This window comes from Mustela nigripes, chromosome 8 (genome assembly GCF_022355385.1).
Source record: "Mustela nigripes isolate SB6536 chromosome 8, MUSNIG.SB6536, whole genome shotgun sequence".
In the NCBI taxonomy this organism is placed as follows: domain Eukaryota; kingdom Metazoa; phylum Chordata; class Mammalia; order Carnivora; family Mustelidae; genus Mustela; species Mustela nigripes.
This window is the reverse complement of record NC_081564.1, coordinates 68,687,273-68,708,823: the sequence shown is the minus strand read 5'-3', so window position 1 is coordinate 68,708,823 and position 21,551 is coordinate 68,687,273.

The following is a 21,551-nucleotide window of genomic DNA, read 5'->3' as shown; positions in this document are numbered from 1 at the left end:
AAAAGGGAACCCTCTTACACTGTTGGTAGGAATGCAAGTTGGTGCAGCCACTTCAGAAAACAGTGTGGAGATTCCTTGAGTAATAAAAAGTAGAACTACCCTATGACCCTGCAATTGCACTACTGGGTATTAACCCCAAAGATACAGATGTAGTGAAAAGAAGGGCCACCTGTACCCCAATGGTCATAGCGGCAGTGGCCACAGTTGCCAAACTGTGGAAAGAACCAAGATGCCCTTCAACAGATGAATGGATAAAGAAGAAAAGGTCCATATATACAATGGAGTATTATGCCTACATCAGAAAGGATGGGGACGTAATACTCCAACTTTTGTATCAACATGGATGGTACTGGAAGAGATTATGCTGAATGAAATAAAAGTCAAGCAGAGTCAATTATCATATGGTTTCACTTATTTGTGGAGCATAAGGAATAGCACAGAAGACATTAGGAGATGGAGAAGAGAAGTGAGTTGGGGGAAATTGGAGGGGGGAGGCAAACCATGAGAAACTGTGGACTCTGAGAAACAAACTGAGGGTTTTGGGGGAGGTGGGGGTGGGGTAAGCCTGGTAGTGGATATTATGGAGGGCATGTATTATATGGAGCACTGGGTGTGGTGCATAAACAGTAAATTTTGTAACACTGAAAAAATAATAAAATTAAATTAAATTTTAAAAAATAAATAGAGAGGTGCAATTTGATTCTCTTGATTCAGCTTCTGGTGAAATACATCAAATGTGTCCTGTAAAATCAAAGGTATATTTCCTATGACCTGTATCATTCCCCATTTCTACAACTCTTGTGAATCAGAGATTGACGTATACATACATACATATATACATACACACGTGCTATCTGGCAGACTCATCTCCCCATGTACCTGAATATACAAATACTTTTCCCAGCCTTCCTGTCAGATCTATAACTGAACTCCAGCTAGTGGGATGAGCATAGGAAATAAGGTAATGTTTCTTCCAATCTTGGACTATCAAAATTATCCAAACATAGTCTTGCATTTTTTCTCCTCTTCTGGATGGCTGGAACAGAAAGGGCTCTCAGGGCAAATTGAGATTTGAGTGTATAAAATGGCAAAGATTCAAGACTGAGCTGAATCACAGCATGGAGGAGAGCCAGCAATCCAGGAGAGTCATCATTATATTGTGACATCAGTTTTAAGCTTCTGCTATTAAGGGCACATCTAATACAACAGCTAACATTACCTTCACTAATGTTCAGTAGAGGAGCACACTTTGGTACTAGAAATTTTTGCAAATATTGCCTGCCCTCACAGAGCCTGAGCTCTGTAAAATGGGTGAAGGGGAGTGTGATATACAGGCTTCCAGTTAGGGAGTGAATAAGTCATAGGAATAGAAGACATTGCATAAGGAATATAGTCAATGATATTGTAATAGTGTTGTATGGTGACAGATGGGAGCTACATTTGGGCTGAGCATAGCCTAATTTATAAACTTGTCCAGTCACTATGTTGTACACCTGAAACCAATGTAACAGTATGGGTCAATTATAAGTAAATAAGCTTTTTTAAGTCAGTGTGAAAAAAAGAATAAAAAGAAATAAATGAAATGAAGATTTTCCTCATTTAAGCAAAATTCAATCATATCTCCTATGCGTATAGAAAAGAGTGAAGTAAACAAAGTAGTCCTTGGGAACTGGGACAGAATTGCAAGATCTAGGCTGGTGTTAATTCCTACAGAACACTGAAAAAATGATGAAAACAGGGAACTACCAAAGATGGCAGTGGAACACATCTGTGGGCCATTGCCAAACACGACAGAACCTTTGTCTTTTCCCCTTTTTTGCCTTAAAATTTTGTCATTTTAATCTTTTTCTTTTTCTTCTCTATTCTCTGAACTATCATGGTACTTCCTATTTAACACATGAATATATATGTCTTATTTATTTCATGCATATAATTCCTACCAAATTGCATTTCTGTAAGGGCAGACACCAAGTCATTTAACATTTTTCCTTTTGTTCCTAGGGGACCCAGAATTGAGTCCATGCCACCTCTCAGTTCAAGATCCACAATTACCAATGATCTGTGATAAGATGCCATCTCTGGTTTCGTTTGTTTGTTTGTTTCCCCTTTACCCTCCACCACCAACCTCAAGTCCCCATCCTCCAACAGAGGCACTCGCTTTAGTCTTTTTAATGCATATATATTTACTGTCACTTAAACATATGTTCAGCTTTGGAAAAACGGTAGCATTGTGTTGTGCATGCGTGTTCTATACATAAATGGTATTTCACTACCTCTTTCTGTACTTTTTTTTTTTCAGTGTTTTGTTTTTGAGATATATCTTTGTTGCCACATGCAAATCTGGTTCATTTTTTCTGACTCATACATAGTATTCTCTAGCATGATAATTGACTTTGACTCCATCAGCATAACAGTGAATATAATATAAAAAACGTGATGAGGAAGTTTCTAGTTGGCCACCAATTGTCTGGATTAGTCTGGGATTTTATTAAATTTCCCCCCTTGGTTAATGACCTAGAGTCAGAATTGGCAGTGTGCTCATTTCATTCATAAATGATAATAGTTTGGGAGGTAAAAGAATGGCAGGATGGCACCACTCCCCACACACACACTCCCTGCCTGCTGTCTCTATCATAATGACCTCTGTCTTAATCTGATCGTAAATTTGTGAGAAATCAACCACAGTAGCTTCCTGTTTTGTACAGCTTCTGTGGAACTGTGGTATTTTGGAGCAGTTTTTAGAAAGAGAGAAGCTACTCCCTGAGGTTTTCATTTCTTGATTTAGCTCTCAAGAATATGATCTTTATCTCCCCTCTACCCTATACCCTAGTCACTCCTTCCTTCATTCAAAAGATCAGCAGTTAAATCTCCGGAAATGTAAAGCCCTAGTTTGGTGTTTCTTAAGGTCTATAGTACAGAGTCACCTGGGAATCAAATGCCTGTCTTAGGCCTTTGCTAAAAATAAAGATTCCAGGGTCCTTCCCAGACAAATCAGAGTCTTTGGGGGTAGAACCCCAAATCTGTACCTTTCGCAAGTGATCATAACGCACTTTAAGGCTTGAAACTCTCTGTCATAATCCTTGATTTTCTAACTCAAAAATTAACAGTAGTTAGTGTGCCCAGATAGCAGTAAACTTCAAGGTCATAGAACACTGAAATGGAGGCTGCCTGTCTGGCTTTCCCCTGCCAGGGCACCTCACCTTGACATTCATAGCAAGAAGGATCTACCTTGTCCATGTTTTTATATAAAACAATATCCAAAAAGGGCTATTTCACTTAGGGTTTTAGAAAGATGACAGAGTAGCTCAAGATAGTCTATGTAGAAAACCATATTTTGTTTTCTTTACATGCTTTACAAGCTGATTTTGGAACATAGTTTCCTAATTGAAAAAATGGTGACCATATTTAAAAAAAACACTAGAGCTCATCTGGTCTGCATTCTCTTCTGGGACAGAGATGTTCTCTCTACTGCTGGAATTGTGTACATTCGTCCTTCTGCATATTTTTGCCAAAATTTGGCTTAAGAAAATCTGCCTATGCCTGAGTCTTCTTTTACTACAACTGGAGAGGCAGCAGGCACAGATCCTTCTTCCTGAAATTATAACAGAAATGAGAACCCTCACTTATAACATGTATTCTATCACTTTCTGAATGGTAAATTTGTTGAATACTGCCTTTGAATGCACATGTATAAAAGCATATTTGGTGGGAGAGCATGGTGAAGATTAGTATTTAATTTCTTTATGCTCAGTTTTTTACAGGAGAAACCTAACTAGATTATAGGACCAAGTTCATATTTTGGTTTAGAAAGGTTCTCAACTTGATCCAAATTAAAACAAATCGACAGGGCTTCTAATCACTTTCAGTCCAAAGGTAAGAAGAGTGGTACACCCTATTTCAGCTTCTAACTCTTAGGAAGCTGTCTGTCCATTTAAGAAGACGCCACATGGTCCTTAATCTTTTGGCCACCCCAATAAGTGTCTGAAGACAACCAAAGATTTATCTATGATTCCAGTTACCAAGAGAATGTAGATCAACCGCCTTGACCACTAACACCCTCCATAATCTGACTCAAACACCATTCATTGCCCAACAGATCATCAACATTCAGGCTCGCTCTGCTCTAATTAAACTCTCCTACTTATCAGCTCCAAATGGGCCCCATATTGGATGCTGTGTTGCCTCTTTCCTTTGGCATCCTGTGTACCAATTTCTCTATCTGGTTCCAAACTAAATTACCTCCCCATCCTTTTCAGCTTTTCCAAATCCCATCCATTCTTCAGGATCTAAAAACTGTCCTGGCTGTATATGTATGATCTTCCCTCAGGACCAGCCTGCAACAACCTCTGTTCCATCTGGGTCCCTGAAGCATGCCCCAGAGGCTCATTTCACATTTACCATTCACTATTGTGATATCTCATATCTATCTCATTTCTATTTGCCGCTTCCCTTGCTCTTAGCTCTTCAGACGCATGATGCCTTCCATGACTATGTAGATGGTAAGCTCCTGGGAATAGGACCCTGCCTCATTGTTTTTGGAGTCAACAGCAGCCCTGGGTTCAGGGCCCTGTGCGGAGACTCTGCTCATCAAAATCTTCTTGTATTTCTCTTGAAAGGCTGCCTGCGGCTTCAGGTGCTGTCTTTGTCAGCAGGCTTTGAAGGTTTGAATGGCAAAGACCTCTAGGCCTATGCTTAGACTTCAACTCAACTTTGAATGAGTTGTCTGTCTTTGCCATTCAAACCTTCATCCAGTGTTTAGCCTTTCCTCCTGGTAAACGCCTTTCTTCTCATTCATGACTTTTTTTTAGTAGGAAAGATGTGAGCGACATCACTTAAAAATAAATTTAATATAGGCTTTTGGAGTCAGAGGGAAACAGTTATTCTTGGTTAAAGTATACTTTGAAAATGATTACCTAGGGTCAAAGATTCTGGATTGTAAACTCTGCTAGATATAGTGAGCATTTTAAAGATAAAAGGCATATCCCAAAGTGTTACCTTTTAATTCATGATTCTTTTTTAGACTGGCTCTCACAGGTAAGATTCAATCTGTAGCAAAGGCACCTTAACTTTAAAAATGGCAGTCTAGCAAATCATTCCCAAGGACGCTCAGACTCACTGAGTGTAGTTCAGAAATTCATGACAGCTTTAATCTGCTTTAGGACACACGCATAGTTTTACCTGGAATGCAGGTTTCTCTTAATGCAAAGAGACTCAGAAAAGAATGGTTGGGAAACAGTGGTTTCTCTGACCCACTGAGGATTGGTATAAGGGAAGGGAAGATTTGCTTCATTAAAATCTAGGCCCTTGGTGTCATTTTGCAGAACATTGTATCTCTCCCAACTGCGATGGTAAGAAACTAGCACAAATTGAGTTTTTCTGTTCAGTTCTATTTTCATCACCTCTCTAGTAAACATCTAACATTATCCCTTTCTCATGGGGCTCTTGAGTTAATCCCAGAAGAAGTTAATATCATCAACAGCATCTGGGGAATCCATTAATGCTTCAGCTACTGAACTCTGTTGTTTTTGAAGTCATGCTGGTTGGAAACACACTTTCCCTTGAATTACAATGTGTTTCCTTGAAAGTTTATCTCTCAGGAAAACTCCCTCAATGCCAATGTAAACTCTCTTCCAACCCCCAAATTAAATCACATCCTAGTGCAATTCCAATGTCATAAAAGTAGATAAAACTAAAGTTGAGTGAATAAAGGACACCAGTTCTCCTTGGAGAGAGATACAGTTTCTATATATTTTTAACTCCGAGACTTCTGACACTCAGTTCTTATCATCTCTAAGATGTGCAGCCTAAAGATTTCCAAGAATTGAAAAAAGAAAAACCTAAAAAAAAAAAAGACAAATATTTTAAAAAATCTAAATCAGTGACTTGAGGGTCTGTAGGTATAAGACTATCTGATCTATTGTCCATTGCAGCATAGGAAACCATTCCAAAAACTTAGTAGTTTAAAAATAACAGTCATTTGGGGGCGCCTGGGTGGCTTAGTCCTTCAGGTGTCTGTCGTCAGCCCAGGGTCCTGGGATTGAATTCTGCATCGGGCTCTCTGCTCAGTGGGGAGCCTACTTCTCCCTCTCCCTCTGCCTGCCTCTCTGCCTGCCTGTGATCTCTCTCTGTGCCAAATAAATAAGTAAAATCTTTAAAAATAAATAAATAAAAATAACAGTTATTTTATTTGCTCATGAGTCTGTGGGTCAACAATTCAAACTGCACTCAGAGGGGTGGTTCTTCTGTTGGTCTCACATAGGGTCTCTGGTGTCTGTCCCTGCAGCTGTCTGGGTGATTAGCAGCAGCTGTTTGATCTCTGTGGCTTCCCTCACAAGTCCCAGGGTTCGTATGGTCGTCAGCGATGTCACGCGAGCCTAGCAAGCTCACTGGGCTTCTTCACAGGGCCTCTGATTACTAGAGGCTGAGAACAGAAGTCTAGGCCTATGCTTAGAACTCCACAACATCCCTCCTGCTGTGTTTGATATGTCAAAGCAGACACCAGGCCAGTCCAAATCCAAGGGCAGGGGAACAGAGCCCACTCCTGACAGCTAAAAACTGCTGTGGATCCGTGCCGCTTTTAAATCAACATCATCTAATTTCCAAAACACGGAATGGAGAGGATTGAACATTCCAACTTGAGCAGACTACTGTTTTTCTCTTCTTTATAGGAAAGGAACATTTATTTTGGGACAATATCAAGACCACCTTAATATCATCAGTATTAAAAAAAACTTAAGGTTAAGGAATACTCAATGTGGAATCAGAACACAATGAAAATCAATTATTCATGAACTGGAAAGTCCAATAGTTATTTTATATATGTAAGTATTCTTGACTTTGTAAAACAGTCACATCCAAGTCTCACCTTAAATGTATGGAATAAGTGCTCCCTTCTTTTATTTTTTTTATCATTTATTGATTGATTGATTTGAGAAAGAGACAGAGCACAAGCACGGGGAGGGACAGAGGGAGAGGGAGAAGCAGGTTCTCCACCAAGCAAGGAGCCCAATGTGGGGCTTGATCCAAAGACCCTGAGATCATGATCTGAGCCTAAGGCAGACACTTAACTGACTAAGCCACCCAGGTATCCCTACTTTTTTTTTTTTTTTTAAATAACAGAAAGCTACCCCAAAGTAGAATAATATCATGAATTCCTATGTAGTCATCACTCACCTCCAACAGTTAACAGCATTTTGCCAATTTTCTTTTACCTTTCAGTCCTCCAAATGTGTTTTCTTTTTCTTTATGGGATATTAAAGCGAGTTTCAAACAACAGGGTATTTTACTTGATGTGGATGCTTATTAAGGACTTCCTGGGTGATACACATGTGGGTGGCTGTGGCAGAAACAATTAGGGGTCACTGGATCTTCCCTGGGCTCCTCTGGAGTCTCAATCTTCTTTATACTTCAGGTCAGGGCCATGTGATTTCTTCTGACCAATAGCTGTGCGCAGAAATATCGGTGTCCTTCCAAGTCGAAGCATTTTTTTTATTTTCCAAGTTGAAGCATGAAGAGCTAGGGACTTTCTCATCAATGACCTCCTACTTCAGTGACCTTGGAATTCTGATATTCCAAATGACATAGATGTAAGTAGAAAGAGGCGGCTATTTCAGAGCAGATTTGATGTGAGATGTAAGCCTTTTTTTCTCCAACTACTAAGATAGGGGAGTTTCTCCTTTATCTCAGCCCACGCTGAAATAAAAGAACACCTAGTTTATGCAGCCATAAAAAAGGACGCGATTGTGCCATTTGAGACAAGGTAGATCAAGCTAGAGAGTATTATGCTAAGTGAAATACATCAGAAAGAGAAAGACAAGTACCATATGATTCCACTCATAAGTGGAATCTTAAACAAACAAACAAATGAATAAACAAATTAAAACAGAATCAGAGCTATAAATATAGAGCATAAACTGATGGTTGCCACACGGGAGGGGTGGGTGGGCTAAATGGGTGAGGCTTCCAGTCATGGAATGAAAAAGTCACAGAATAAAAGGCACAGGCTAGGGGTGCCTGGGTGGCTCAGTGGGTTAAGCCTCTGCCTTCAGCTCAGGTCATGATCTCAGGGGCCTGGAATCAAGCCCCGCATGGGGCTCTCTGCTCAGCAGGGAGCCTGCGTCCTCCTCTCTCTGTCTCTCTCTGCCTGCCTCTCTGCCTACTTCTGATCTGTCAAATAAATAAATAAATAAAAATTTTTTTAAAGATTTTATTTATTTATTTGTCAGAGAGAGAGAGAGAGCAAGAGCGAGCACAGGCAGAGTGGCAGGCAGAGTCAGAGGGAGAAGCAGGCTCCCTGCGGAGCAAGGAGCCCGATGTGGGACTCGATCCCAGGACGCTGGGATCATGACCTGAGCCAAAGGCAGCTGCTCAACCAACTGAGCCACCCAGGCGTCCCAATAAATAAAAATCTTTAAAAAAAAAAAAAAAAGACACAGGCTAAGGAATATAGTCAATGATACTGTAATAGTAATGTAACTCCACAGATGATAGCTGGGCTTTTGGTGAACATAACATAATGTCTACACTTATCAAATTACTAGGTGTTATGCCTGAAACTAATGTAACACTGTGTGTCAACGATACTCAAATAAAATATTAAAAAATTAAATTAAAAATTTAAAAAAGAACACCTGGTTAGAAAGAAACACAACTAGGAGCTACTATCTTATCATGTGATGAGAAGAAAATCAGCAAAACTTTAAGCCTCTTCTTCTTTATCCACAGAATGGGGTAACAATGACACTCAGGCTCTCTCTCTGCCTCCCAAGGTTATCATGAAAGTAAGGTAGTAGAAGTAAAACTATTGGAAAAGTTACACATTATTATAAAATGTGGTGGTTTGTTAGATTACTGTTTAGGCTATCAGAACCCACTTGCGGCCTTCAGTAACTGAAAAAAAAAAATGTGGTAAAGACTATTCACAATTTGCCACACATAAAAGTTTTTTTTAGTTCATCTACAGGGTTACTATTTTTTAAATTATTAACGTGGGAATTCTGTGTATCTCTGTTCACAACTTTAAAATCTCAACAGTGGGACATATGGAAAAAGGATCATTTTTGAATTGAGTCATTCATTCTCTGCCACTCTTTGTGGGATGTAGTGTGATGTGCATGGGGTCACGTGTGGGGTCACCCCCTATAGATCAATGTCCCCAACTCCACCAACATATTTAGCAGGAAGAGATTCCCATGACAGTGGGGAGTGATACAAACCGTCAGTCAAACCCAGACATTTTTGAGAGTAAAAGGAGAAATACTGATAATTATGCCAGGACGACAGGTGAACCTACGACCCTGGGAAGCATGATCATTCTATACTTCCATGGGAATAACGAATAGGAAGAAAAGAGTGATAGGGATGATCTCATAATTTAGCAAGGGATGAGTACTTAGACTAATCTTTTCTGTAAAGAAGACTGAGAGGAAGGAAAAGGGAGAGGAGGAGGAAGTGAAGAGAGGGCAGAAAAGGAAAGAGGAAGCTGGGAAGGGGAAAGGGCAAAGGAAGAAGAAACAGGACACCTGTGATGGAATGAACCTGTGGGAAACAGCTGTATTCACCCAAACTGACAGGGCTTTGGGGGAGAGCAGACCGCAGCTTTGCAGATCAGGGAACTGCCACCATGGGGGGTGAAGGGTTGCCTGACCACCCTGAGGGGGCATTTCTGAGGAAATGTTTGGAGAAGACCATTTCATAGCCAGGAGGGCAGCCTGCTGGAGGCCCTGAGAGCCGGGCTAAGAATTTTGGTTTGAATTCTCTAAGGCCAGCTTCTCACAGTTACTGGGTCCCTGGGCTTACACACTGGCAGGCCAGAGGATAAGAGAAGCCACGGAAGAAACCTGAGGCATATTTCTCATGGATCACATTTTTGAAAGGTGGTGGTAGCGTTGTGTGCAGAGATTGAAACCTTAAACCGTAAATCGTTTTAAGATGATTACATCAAACACTCAGAAGTATGTTATGCAAGGCCCAAGCTTTATGTCTCTTAAAAACAACACACAAGGATTCATTTAAAAAACATTTGTTTTGCAATTTGGTAGAATTTGCCTATTCAGGCGTAATTCCCAGGCCACAGAATTTTGCATTTACTCTTTTCTTCAGAGAGGAGACTTGGGTGGGAAGGTCCGAAACAGCCTTGTTGAAGCAGGAGGACATCAGCCCAGAAAGAAGACTGCAGGGGATGTGACAGAAATGCCATCTTACGGGTTACTCTGGCCCTGGTGGGGAAGGTGGAATGTAGTGCAAGGAATAGAAATAGAAGGTCAGGCCACCAAACGGCCGGGCAAGGGATGCATGGGCCTGGCTGAAGAGCTTACGCAGGCTGAGAACCTAACCGGCGGGGTGGGGGGTGGGGGGGTGGGAGGGGTTGCCCCAGGTTTCCCTCCTGCCGTCCCTGAAACCAGTCACTGGCTCTGGTCTCAGCAATGACTCCCTCCAATGACACAAAAAAAGCATAGGACATAGGAGCCATAGCACGCCCCCCCACCCCCACCCCGGGGCCAGGCGTTGGAGAGTTACCCCCCCCCCCCCCCCCCGGGGGGCCAGGCGTTGGAGAGGTACCCAGGAAACATCTGCGAAACAGGAAAGAATGGAACCGAAGGGACAAGACTTCCTGACTGAACGAATGATTCTGTGGGAAAGGAAATCCAGAGAAAAAGTACTAGCTCGATTTAGGAGCAGCAGCCTGTGATTTCATTTGTAATGAAATGCAGTGTGTGTGCAATGATTATGTCAAAGGTTCGGTGTTGGACAAACTGTGAAAACTCCGTACAGTCATCGAGAGCTGTATACGGAGATGCAAGGTGTGGGTGCCGGTGGGGCTGTTACTTCTGGATGAAGGGTCGGGGACGCCAGAGGAACTGGATCTGAGTACAGACTTCAGGACACTCCCTATCAGCCGGCCAGCCCCAGCAAGCTGCTGGAGGAGTATTTCCTTGTAGAAGGCCAGGCAGAGCAGGAGGAAAGTGAGGGACTCAGCAGAACTCAGCAAAAGCCGAGCTCTGGGCGAATCCAGGTACAGACTCAACCATCTCTGGGTCTGGTTTCTCTTACCACGGTCACCAGTGGCTTGAACTGTCAGTATGAGAGCTGGAAAGGGCACCTGCTGACCCTGCTTTGACCCTAGCACTCTGCGCCACACTTAGCAGCTGGGAAATGCTTGCCCTTAGGTTAACTGGAGAAGGTTGCTCTCTGGGGAAGAATGTATATGATCTCTCCTGAGAGAAAACGCTATCACGTGTCTCTGTTTCATAGTAGCAGATAAAAACGCGACTATGTTGTCAAAGTACACCTGCTTGGTGGCTTGAAGTACTTGCTCATTTTATTCCCATTTCACAAATTTGTTTGTAGGCTTTAATCTACGTGGGCTCCCTGTGTGAAATTAGGTCACACGTGAGGATTTTGTGTCTAGCACACACTCACTCTGTTCGGAGATCTGAACCCTAAACCAATCCTGGGCATCCAGGCTCCCCTTGTCTCGGGAGCAATTCCACTTTGCCTCTGGGGTCAGAGGATGTGACTCAGACCCGGCCAAGGGCCCCGTCAGAGCCAATTTCCTGGAAGGACTAGAAAAAGATACAAATAAAACAAACTGTAGGGAAAATGGTGATCCAACTACAGATACAGAACTAATAAAGATCATAAAAGCATATCTGGATAACCATACGCCTATCTTTTTAAAAACCCTGTGCAAAGTTTGAATTACTAGACAAATGTAAAATGCATAAATCAGCACAAAAAATTAGTAAGATATTTGAAAAAGGCTAATAGTTTTTTAAAACAGAATGAGAAAGGAGCATCTGGGTGGCACCATCGGTTAAGCCACCAACACTTGATTTCGACTCAGGTTGTGACCTTGGGGTTGTGACAGTTCCATGTTGGGCTCCTCACTCAGCACAAAGTCTGCTTCAGATTCTCTCTCCTCCCTCTAAGTCTTCTGTTCCTGCTCTCCCTCTCTCCCTCTCTCTCAAATAAATAAATGAATCTTTTTTAAAAAATAGGAGAAATAAAATTATTCCTTCTTGTCCCATCTCAACACAAAAATCAGAAAACAAAAACCAAACAAAACAACTACAATAAAAAGATATAAACGTAGATGGTTTTACAGGTGTTCATCACATTTTCAAGGAATATTTTATATGTTATAGATATTTTATACAATTTACATGGACAATAGGAAAAGAGGAGGAAATTGTCTGAGTTTTCCAATGAGATTTGAGGTCAATATGTAAAACCACTAATTCAGCACAAAAGACCTCTACTTCCAGTCAAGATGAAAGGAAAGGGATTGGATTTACCCTCCCACCAGAAACAAACAAAGGCATGACATTCATGAGACAAAAGAGTTCTCACACATTGGATACAAGACAACCAAGGACTGTGATCCCAGAGAGACAGGAAACAAATGACATGAGCTCTTTGCCTGTATATGTGCCCAGATTATCTCACAGAGATAGTTACTAGATGCTGTGCAAGAAGGAAGAAGCTTGATGAAGTCTGGTGACTACCTTGATTGAGCCCCAGCACTGGGACTACTTAAGCACAAATTTTTCCATGACTATCTGGAAAACAAACTCAGAAAAATGTAGTATGATAAGCTGCAATTCACTCTGTAGCCAGAGCTATGACACTAGAATTGGTCCACCTTTGGTCTAACCCTAGGAAATAAATGAATCAGTGTCAGAGTTGTGCCTTCTTGGGTGAGTCCAGAAGATCCAGACAAATCACATTTTCAATGTGTTTATTAGGAATTTCATCATGCAGCAGCGAGAAAGAAAGAGGTAAGTGTATACCTACTCATACGAAGAAACCTGCAAAGCATATGGCTGTATGAAAAAGAAAGTTCTGAAATGACTAATTCTAGTTATAGAACATACTGGACATCTGGCACTGTTTTGTCTGCTCAGCGACGACAGCAAAACTTTCTATTTGGGTAGGCTTCCCAAATTTAGGGGGTCGCTGGGAGGCAAGGCTCTAAGTTCTCCTGATGTGCTGAGAAGAGCAGACACTCCCTCTCCCCAGCCCAGGCACTAGGAAATGAGCCAGGTCTGACCAACAGGAAATTCCTGCCTGGGACATTTAATCTCAAGGGAAGAATGCAAAGGTGGAGGGACACTCAAGGTCATCTGATCCACCTCTCATCTGAACTACTGCCAGAGCTTGCTAACTCAGCTCTCCTGGTTGTGCTCCCTGTCCTTCCAATCTCTCTTCACAGTAGCCAGTGATTCATGGTGAGGGTGAATCCCACCGCTTCCCTTCAGAAAGCCCTGCGTTAGCTCCCCAACACACATGGAAGCCAATGAGAGCTCTTTATGTGCTTTCTGCCTCCAGGGTCTGCCTCCATCCAGCCCTCCGGCTCTCACTTACCACTACCCATGCCAACCACCGCCCATCCTACCTTCACTTGAGACTCTGCTTTCCTTGAACTTTCCGGAATTTCTCCAGCTTTCTGGGCTTTCGTCTGACGCACTCTTAGTTTTCTATTCTTAGCTCACTCAGATGTCTTCTCCTCCAGAAACACCTTTCATAACCAATGCCAAAACCCAGACGGCCTCTCCTTTCGATGCCTCTCCATTCTCCCACAGTCCACTTTGCATTCTTCTGTTTCCGCATTAATCACCACCAATTACATGCCATATTTGCAGCTGTGTCTCCAGTGAGCAACACGCAGACAGGAAATATGTCTTATTCAGTGTGATAGGGAATAGGAAGTATTTGTACAAGTGAATGACGAGCAAAAAAATTGGGGGTCTTTTTCCTTACTGTCTCTGTCATGAGTTGGCTCTTCTGTCCCCCTCAATGATTATTTTATCCTTTCTTGGCACCTCTTATAATTCAGACTGATTTACCCGGCTCTTCACTTTCCAGAGACTCTCATCTGTCCTTTCATAAGTCAACCAGAAGTCCACCAGAAGCAAACACCTGCTCCCACTCACCACTGACTCCCTTTGCCTGTCCATCTCCACCCATCTTCTTGCTTCCTCCTGCTACATTTGCTCCCGCCTCAAAAAGCTCACCCCAGCCCTGAGTACCCTGGGTCCCTCTTCTCCCTACCTTGTTGGGAACTGATTACATCAATATTGCCTCTCACTCCTCCAGGTATCTTCAACCTGCTTCCTATCAGCCTTCAAATAGGCTCTGTTCTCTCCAATCCTAAAGTAAAAGCAAAGAAGCCAAAATTAAAACTAAGGTATGTTCCTTGACCCGGAGATTGCTCTGCTTCTCTCCTCTCCTTGACAGCTCTGCTGACAATTCATAAGAATTGTCTACAAATCCCAACCCCAATTTCCCATTTTTCCTTTCTTCTTCTACTTATTCCAAGCTAGCACCTGCCTCCCACGATCTAGGAAAGCCTCTGTTATCAGGCACATCAAAAGTCCTATTCCTAGGGATGCCTGGGCGGTTCAGTTGGTTAAGCGGCTGCCTTTGGCTCAGGTCATGATCCCAGTGTCCTGGGACCGAGTCCCACATCAGGCTCCTTGCTCAGCAGGAAGCCTGTTCCTCCCTCTGCCTCCACCTGTCTGCCTATGCTCACTCTCTTTTTCTCTCTCTCTCTCTGACAAATAAATAAATAAAATCTTAAAAGAAAAAAATCCTATTCCTACCAAAATCTTCCTAGCCTGGTCAGTAACTGTGTTATGCTTTTGAAAAACTGTCTTCTGGTGGCTTCTGTGGACTCCACACCATTTTCCAGGTTCTGCCCTTCTAGCTATGCAGTCGCAGCCTGCTTTGCAGGCTCTCCTCCATATATGAATTTTATTGGAGTTAATTGGATCCTGGGACCTGGGCCTTCTTCACACCTCTCGTCATTATCTCTCCTCTGGCAATCTCAAACTGTCCACAGCCCTTTATGTGCCAAAGGCTCTTGAATATCTCCGGGAGAAATCTCCCTTCTGGGCTTCAGATAGACCTTCCGACCGCCTATCAGCTTTCTGCTATGAGAGGCTATGTCTCACCAGCATTTTAAACATACTCTGTCTAAATCCAACTCTTGACCCTTGTGGCCCCAAGCCCTCAATAGGCTCCTCCTCCAGCTTTTCCCATCTCAATAAATGGCCCTTTCCTCCAGGCAGTGGCTCATGTCAGAAAACTGGGAGCCAGCTTTGGTCTCCTCTTTGCTCTCAGCACTTATCCTTAACCAATGACCAAATTCTGTAGGTTCTACTTTCAAAATAAACCTCAAGCCTGTCCATCTGCTCTGCTACCCCTGTAACCTGACACCATCAACTCTTCCCGGGATTACTAAAGCTCTCCTATCTGGCCTCCCTTCTCCGAATAGTCTCCAGAATGATCTTTTATTAACAAACACTGAGTCTTCACATTTCCCTGCTTCAAACACACTAATTGTTTTCTATTGCCTTTGACATAAAATTTTAAAGCCTCTAACAAGGGTAATAAGATGTTATGTGATCTGTTCCCTGCCTAATTCACCAGCCCAAATACATGTCACCCACATCCCTGTTCATGATTCCCCAGCTACGATGGCCTTTTTTCCCCTTCCTGGAATTTACCAACCACAATCCTATTCCTGCCACTGGGTCTTCATGTGTTAATCCTATGCCCTCCATCCTCCCCCCGGCTAGTGCCTGCTCATCCTCCAGGACCAGTCCTAAATGTTCCCTCACCAACGAAGACTTTCCTCTTCAACCCAAGTTAAATATGGTCTTAGTTTTTCCTTCATATAAGTTCCACAGTTTACCCTTATTTATCTATTCATGTGATTACTTATCTAATGGCTATAAGCTTCATGAAAATAGGAACAAACACTACAACATGGATAAGCCACATGCAAAAAGCCACAAATTGTATATTTCCGTTTATTTGGAATGTCCAGACTAGGAAAATCCCTAGGCAAAAAGCAGATTAGTCATTGTCAGGGGCTAGAGAAAAGGGTGATTGGGAGTAACTGTTAATGGGTATGGGATTCTCTTCCGGGGTGATGAAAATGTTCTGAAATTAACTAGAGGTGATAGTTGCACAACTCTATGAATATAGGAAGTACCTCTAAAATGTATATGTGAAATAAGTAAGTGGCATGGTATATAACTTCTATCTCCAAAAGAGAAAAAAGAACACACTGTCCTTGCCTTGCCCACAAAAGCTTGCAGTGAAGATACTGCACAAACACAAAGCAAAATATGGTCAGTTCTTGGAGAAAGGGAGCCACCAAGTCTTCCAGGATGCTCTGACCCAGGGCTTAATCAAGGTCATCTGGACTGCTGACGCCAGAAAGGACTTCTGACTTCATTTGATTGTCACTCTTGGCCTGACTCTGAGATAAAGCTTCGCAAGCAAGATAATGATGAATTTTCCTTCCACACCCTCCATTCTTCCCCTAGTCACTCCACAAATCTAGGAGCGCCCTTCCCTTAGATAGACAGATGTTCCCCTGAACATACACATTGTGTGTCATGAAAAAGACGCACAGCCCAGTGCGCTGCCTCCAACCGTGATTTTCAGCCCAAAGTGAAGACTAATGTATCCGGGGAGACTGGGGAGACAGGGAGGCCACAGAACTGCCGATATCACACAGCCAGGACCGGAAAGGCTTCACCTCTAATTAGACTCTGATTGCTTGAAATAAAATTATATATGCTCTCTTTTCTTCATTGTAACAGTATATATCATTCTAGCCATTTCCACTCAAGAATTTTATTTGAATATAATAATGCCTATAATTTAAAATTCTGTATTTCTACATAACATTATAGTATGAGTACTTAAGATACTATTACCTACTTTCATAAGCAATTGTACAACTTTACGATGTTCCATCAAATAGATATTTAACAGTTATCTTAACTAATCCCTCATGGTTAGACATTTAAGTAGTTTCCAATCTTTTGCTATTATGAAAATGAAGCAAGAAACAAATTTTTACATAAAGCTGTTTCTAAACTTAACCTTATTTCACTGGGATAGATTTCCCAAAGTAAAATTTCTACTCCCATTTCTTTAATTTTTTTTTTTTTTTTTTTTTTTTTGGTCCCTAGGCAGAGGCACATTATTTTGTTTATTATGTTGGGTTAAGTTTGATCAGATCTGACAACTGCCTATTCCTCAAATGCAAATGTAAACATTAAAACAGTGGAAGCAATATTCACACTTCCTTGGTACACATAATACCACTAAGCGATAGAGAGGAAAAACACCCCTTTGACACGACATTGAACCTACTATTTGCCAAGCACAGAACTAAGTGTTTTGAAAATACTAATTTCAACCTTTCAACAACTCGAAGAGGGGGTCACTATCACGATCCCTGTTTTACCAATGAGGACATCAGGCAAAGCAGTAAATGATGGATCCGTGATCATGGACACTGGTGGTCGGCCTCCAGAATCCGGGTTCTTGACCACCATGCTCTACCCAAATTTGGAGTCCGAAGATCTGGGTTCAGATTCCAGCTGCATCACTTACTGACCCATGGGCAGGTCAGTAAACTGGGCCAGCTGGTTTTATCATCTCTTATTTCAACATAATCTTACATGATTTTATATAAATGCATACATTATCATATCACTCCTTTTAAGGCAGTTTTTTCTCTTCTTTTTAGTTTAGCTTCATCCTTCTCTTCTTCAGTGGAGACCCTGTGGCCACTCACTCCCATCCCCTTATTCTGGGTTGACAACCTAGTATTTATCCTTTTATGGTTTCTCCACGCTCACATAATCATACACACACACATACACACGCACATTACATACAGACTCATTTGTTTAGATCAGCCTTTTTTTTGCATAGAAGGATCATATTTGTTTTAATTTTTTTAGCTCATATATTTTATTGAGAATCCATTTTGTGCTGGATATTGTTCTTAGTTTTCTACAGAAACAAAATGAAAAGATTCTGGAATTTCTCAAAAATACACCCAGATATACAGTAAGAAATCAATTTTATTATAATTGGAATGTTTTATAAGTTAGATAATCTTTTTTGAAAATATTACCCAAAGTGATTGATTTCTCAAATTTGCGATAGTTATGCATTTTTAAATTTTAAATTCGATTAATTAGCAATAGTGTATTCTTAGTTTCAGAAGTGAAGTTCAAAGATTCATCAATCTTATGTAATACTCAGTGCTCATTACATCAATGCCCTCCTCAAGGTCCATCATCTAGTTACCCCATATCCGCACCCCTACCCCTCCACATTTGTTTTAAATAGCACCCAATCAAGAAAACAGAAACTGGGGTGCCTGGGTGGCTCGGTGGTTAAGCATCTGCCTTCAGCTCAGGTCATGACCCCAGGGTCCTGAGATCGGCCCCCGGTTGGTTTCCCTGCTTAGTGGGGAGCCTATTTCTCCCTCTCCTTCTCCCCTTGCTTGTGCTCTTACACTCACTCTCTCTCTCTCTCTCAATCTGGCAAATAAATAAATAAAATCTTTAAAAGGAAGGAAGAAAGAAAGAAAGGGAGGAAGGAAGGAAGGAAAACAGAAACCACTCTAAGTCAGAGAGAATTCAATACAGGAGATTGATTATACTGGTAATGGGGGAGCTAAGAAGCCAAGTGTGGGGAGGCAGCCCAGAAGTTGGCAGAAGCAACAAACTGCCACCAGCCCGAAGCTGAAGGTGCACAGGAGATAACGCTTCCCCCTCCCAAGAGCTGCAGTCACCTGGTGGACGCTGGACCCATGGTGAAGCTGTCTAAGCAGTCAGAGCCATCGAGGACAGACACTGAGACCAAAGCTGTTGTCCTTGTTCCTTTCGTTGCTTCTAGGCCTCAGAAATCCTACCCTGCCTTCTATTGGCAGAATTCAAACTGGAAACCAGCTGACAGGGACCTGGAAAACACAGTCCACGGGCATCTACCACTTTGTACTTTGGAGAGCAGAGGAAGAGTGAGGAAAGGATCAGGCAGCAAATAGCCAAGGAACCAACAGAAGGCCATGCACACGTCCCCGCCTCTGTTCTTCTCAACCAGCGTTACCTCAGGGGAACCCCTCCACTAAGGAGTGTTGGTGTTCTTTTGCTCTGAATTGGGAGTAACAGTGCTTGTCCTGTGATGACTGTGAACATCATGTAAGTGGAAGTCTACGAAGCTAGAACCCCCAGTAGTGGAATGGAAGTTTTCTTAGAATGAGTACGCCACTGTAAGGTGGGACTTGTATCCATGGTTAAAAACCTGATGAAAAAGCAGTGAGGCTCAAAGCTCCCTCTCACCAGAGCAGACTGATGCTCTAAGCAGCAGGAAAATGCCCACTAACTAGTACTTTTTCCTTCACAGGAGGTAGGTCCTAAGGCCTGCCTCTGACTTCTCACTGTGCTCTGCTTCCCAGTGTGCTGCTTCTTGACTTAGAACACACAATACACAGTACTGGCCTCATGCCTGATAACAGTGCTGACCAACAAAACTTTCCGTGATGATGGAAACAGTCCGACTCCGCATTGCTGAATATGGTAGCCACACACGGCTGTGAGACTTGAAAGGGGGCTAGTATGATTGAGGAACTGTATTTTCACCTTTATTTGATTTTAATGAATTTAAGCCTAAATGGCCACACATGGCAAGGGGCTACCTCCAAGTTCTAGAACCTCTCAATCATGATCTCATGGGAGAAGGATTCTTACCACAGTGACGCAGGAGAATCAACTGAAGCTTTTACAAAATTCAAGTACTTAACTCCACTTCAGAACCTCTGGTGTTTGTGCTATAATGGTCTGCGAAGCTCCTTGCTGCTCGAAATTCTCTAAAAGAAAAAGAGGAAATGTTACCATAGAAGTTTATGCATTAGCTCAGCTGCTCATTAGTGGAGATTAAAACTTTTTGGATGGATTTATTGCCTTTTACATTCACCTAGCTGAGAACAAGACCCTGAAGCAACAGCAAGGGGAAAAAAGAGGGGTCGGTTTTAATAGAGAAGGCGGCAGCCAAGAAAGTCCCAAGAATTTGGCAATCGATGCCCATGCCTTTGTGGGCTTTGTGTTGGCATCTCTGGGCCGCCCAAGGTCAGCATGAAGGCACTAGAAAAAAAGAGCCTACTGTCAATACCTTTTACCCCCTAAAATGTTTTCTGGAGTCACCTGGCAGTTCAAGGGGTGGTGCCAAGAGATCCGGAATGGAACAGACCCACGGTATGAAGAGGGAAGGTAAGCCACATCAAGATGGATTCGTGGCTAATGAGGCAGTCAGCAGCTTTAATTGCACAATAGAATGGATAGCCGTGCTGCTGAAAGACAAATGATGAAGGAACGCACTTATTAAATATAAACACCAGGGTGAAGGTGAGGTGTTAATTTTCAAGGCAATAGACAGCCGTCAAGCCCTGTCACATAATTCCATTTCACATTAAACGTACTGTGGGCAAGAAGGTAATAATGTCCATGACTCACTTCTCTTCCTCGACCAAGAGGAAATTGATGGCGAGCTAAAAAATGCCCAGACCTGAAGTGAGAACATGACTGAAGGGGATAAAACTAGAATGGGGAGGATATGAAAAATTCAGAATGAATGCTTCTAATGCTCTCTTGGGTACAATGGCCCCATGCCACTGAGAGAGCATTAGCCCCCCTTCTCTGCTCTGGATTCTGCCAGCAGCAAGTGGGGAAATGTCCTGCCCCTCATTCTGACAACTTGAGTAAGTGCAGGTGTGGATGGGTGGAGTCTAAGACACTCTCCCTTTCCTCATTCCCCTTTGAGAATGGGTACAACCTAATAAACACAGGAGAACCCACGGGAACTGAAGTGAAAAGCTCGAATTTCAAAGAGGAGCTGAGGAATTTACAGCTGCCAGGTGAAAGCCTCCTAACTCACCTCCTTCATTGTGTCATAAAATCCACTTCCCAGAGTCCCAAAGTGAAAACTTTGAATGCCTCTCCCCTGTCTCTAAGATGAGCCTATCTTCCTGAGCTGGACATCAAAGCCTTTAGCAAACAGCCTTAACCTCACTTCCTGTGTAATGTCACTGAATCGGTCCCCTTTGTGAACCTCTACAGAGTAATGGGTGGGAAAACACACTGGCTACATGAGCAATGGCGAGTAAACTTTTATGCACAGCTCTGTTATCTATAAAATGCACCGGGCATCAGGGACACAATGGAACTCTAGTTGACCCCAGAACAGCATGGGTTTGAACTGCATGCATCTGCTCATATGGGAGTTCTTTTTTATACAGTACAATCTAAATATATTATCTCTTCTTTATAATTTTCTTAACAACATTTTCTTTTCTCTAGCTTTATTGTAAGAACACATTATATAAGACATACAATGCATGATATATGTGGGGTTTTTTGCTTGTTTTATTATTTTTTTAAAAATATATGTCAGTTGATTGTTTATGTTATCACTAAGGCTTCTGACCAACAGTAGGCTGTTAGCCGTTTAGTTTTCAAGGAGTCAAAAGTTATACTTATTGATTTCTCCTTGCACGGGGCCATTGGTGTCTCTAACCCCTGCGTTGTTCAAGTGTCAACTGTATTGTGATCATTAAGTAAAGCACTTGGCCCAGGGTCTGGCTTACAAAATGCAAGTTCTCTTCACTTTTCACCTTGCTTACAAGTCACACTTGTCTTCTCATTATTTCATTATTTCTAAACACACCTAGTAAGTGC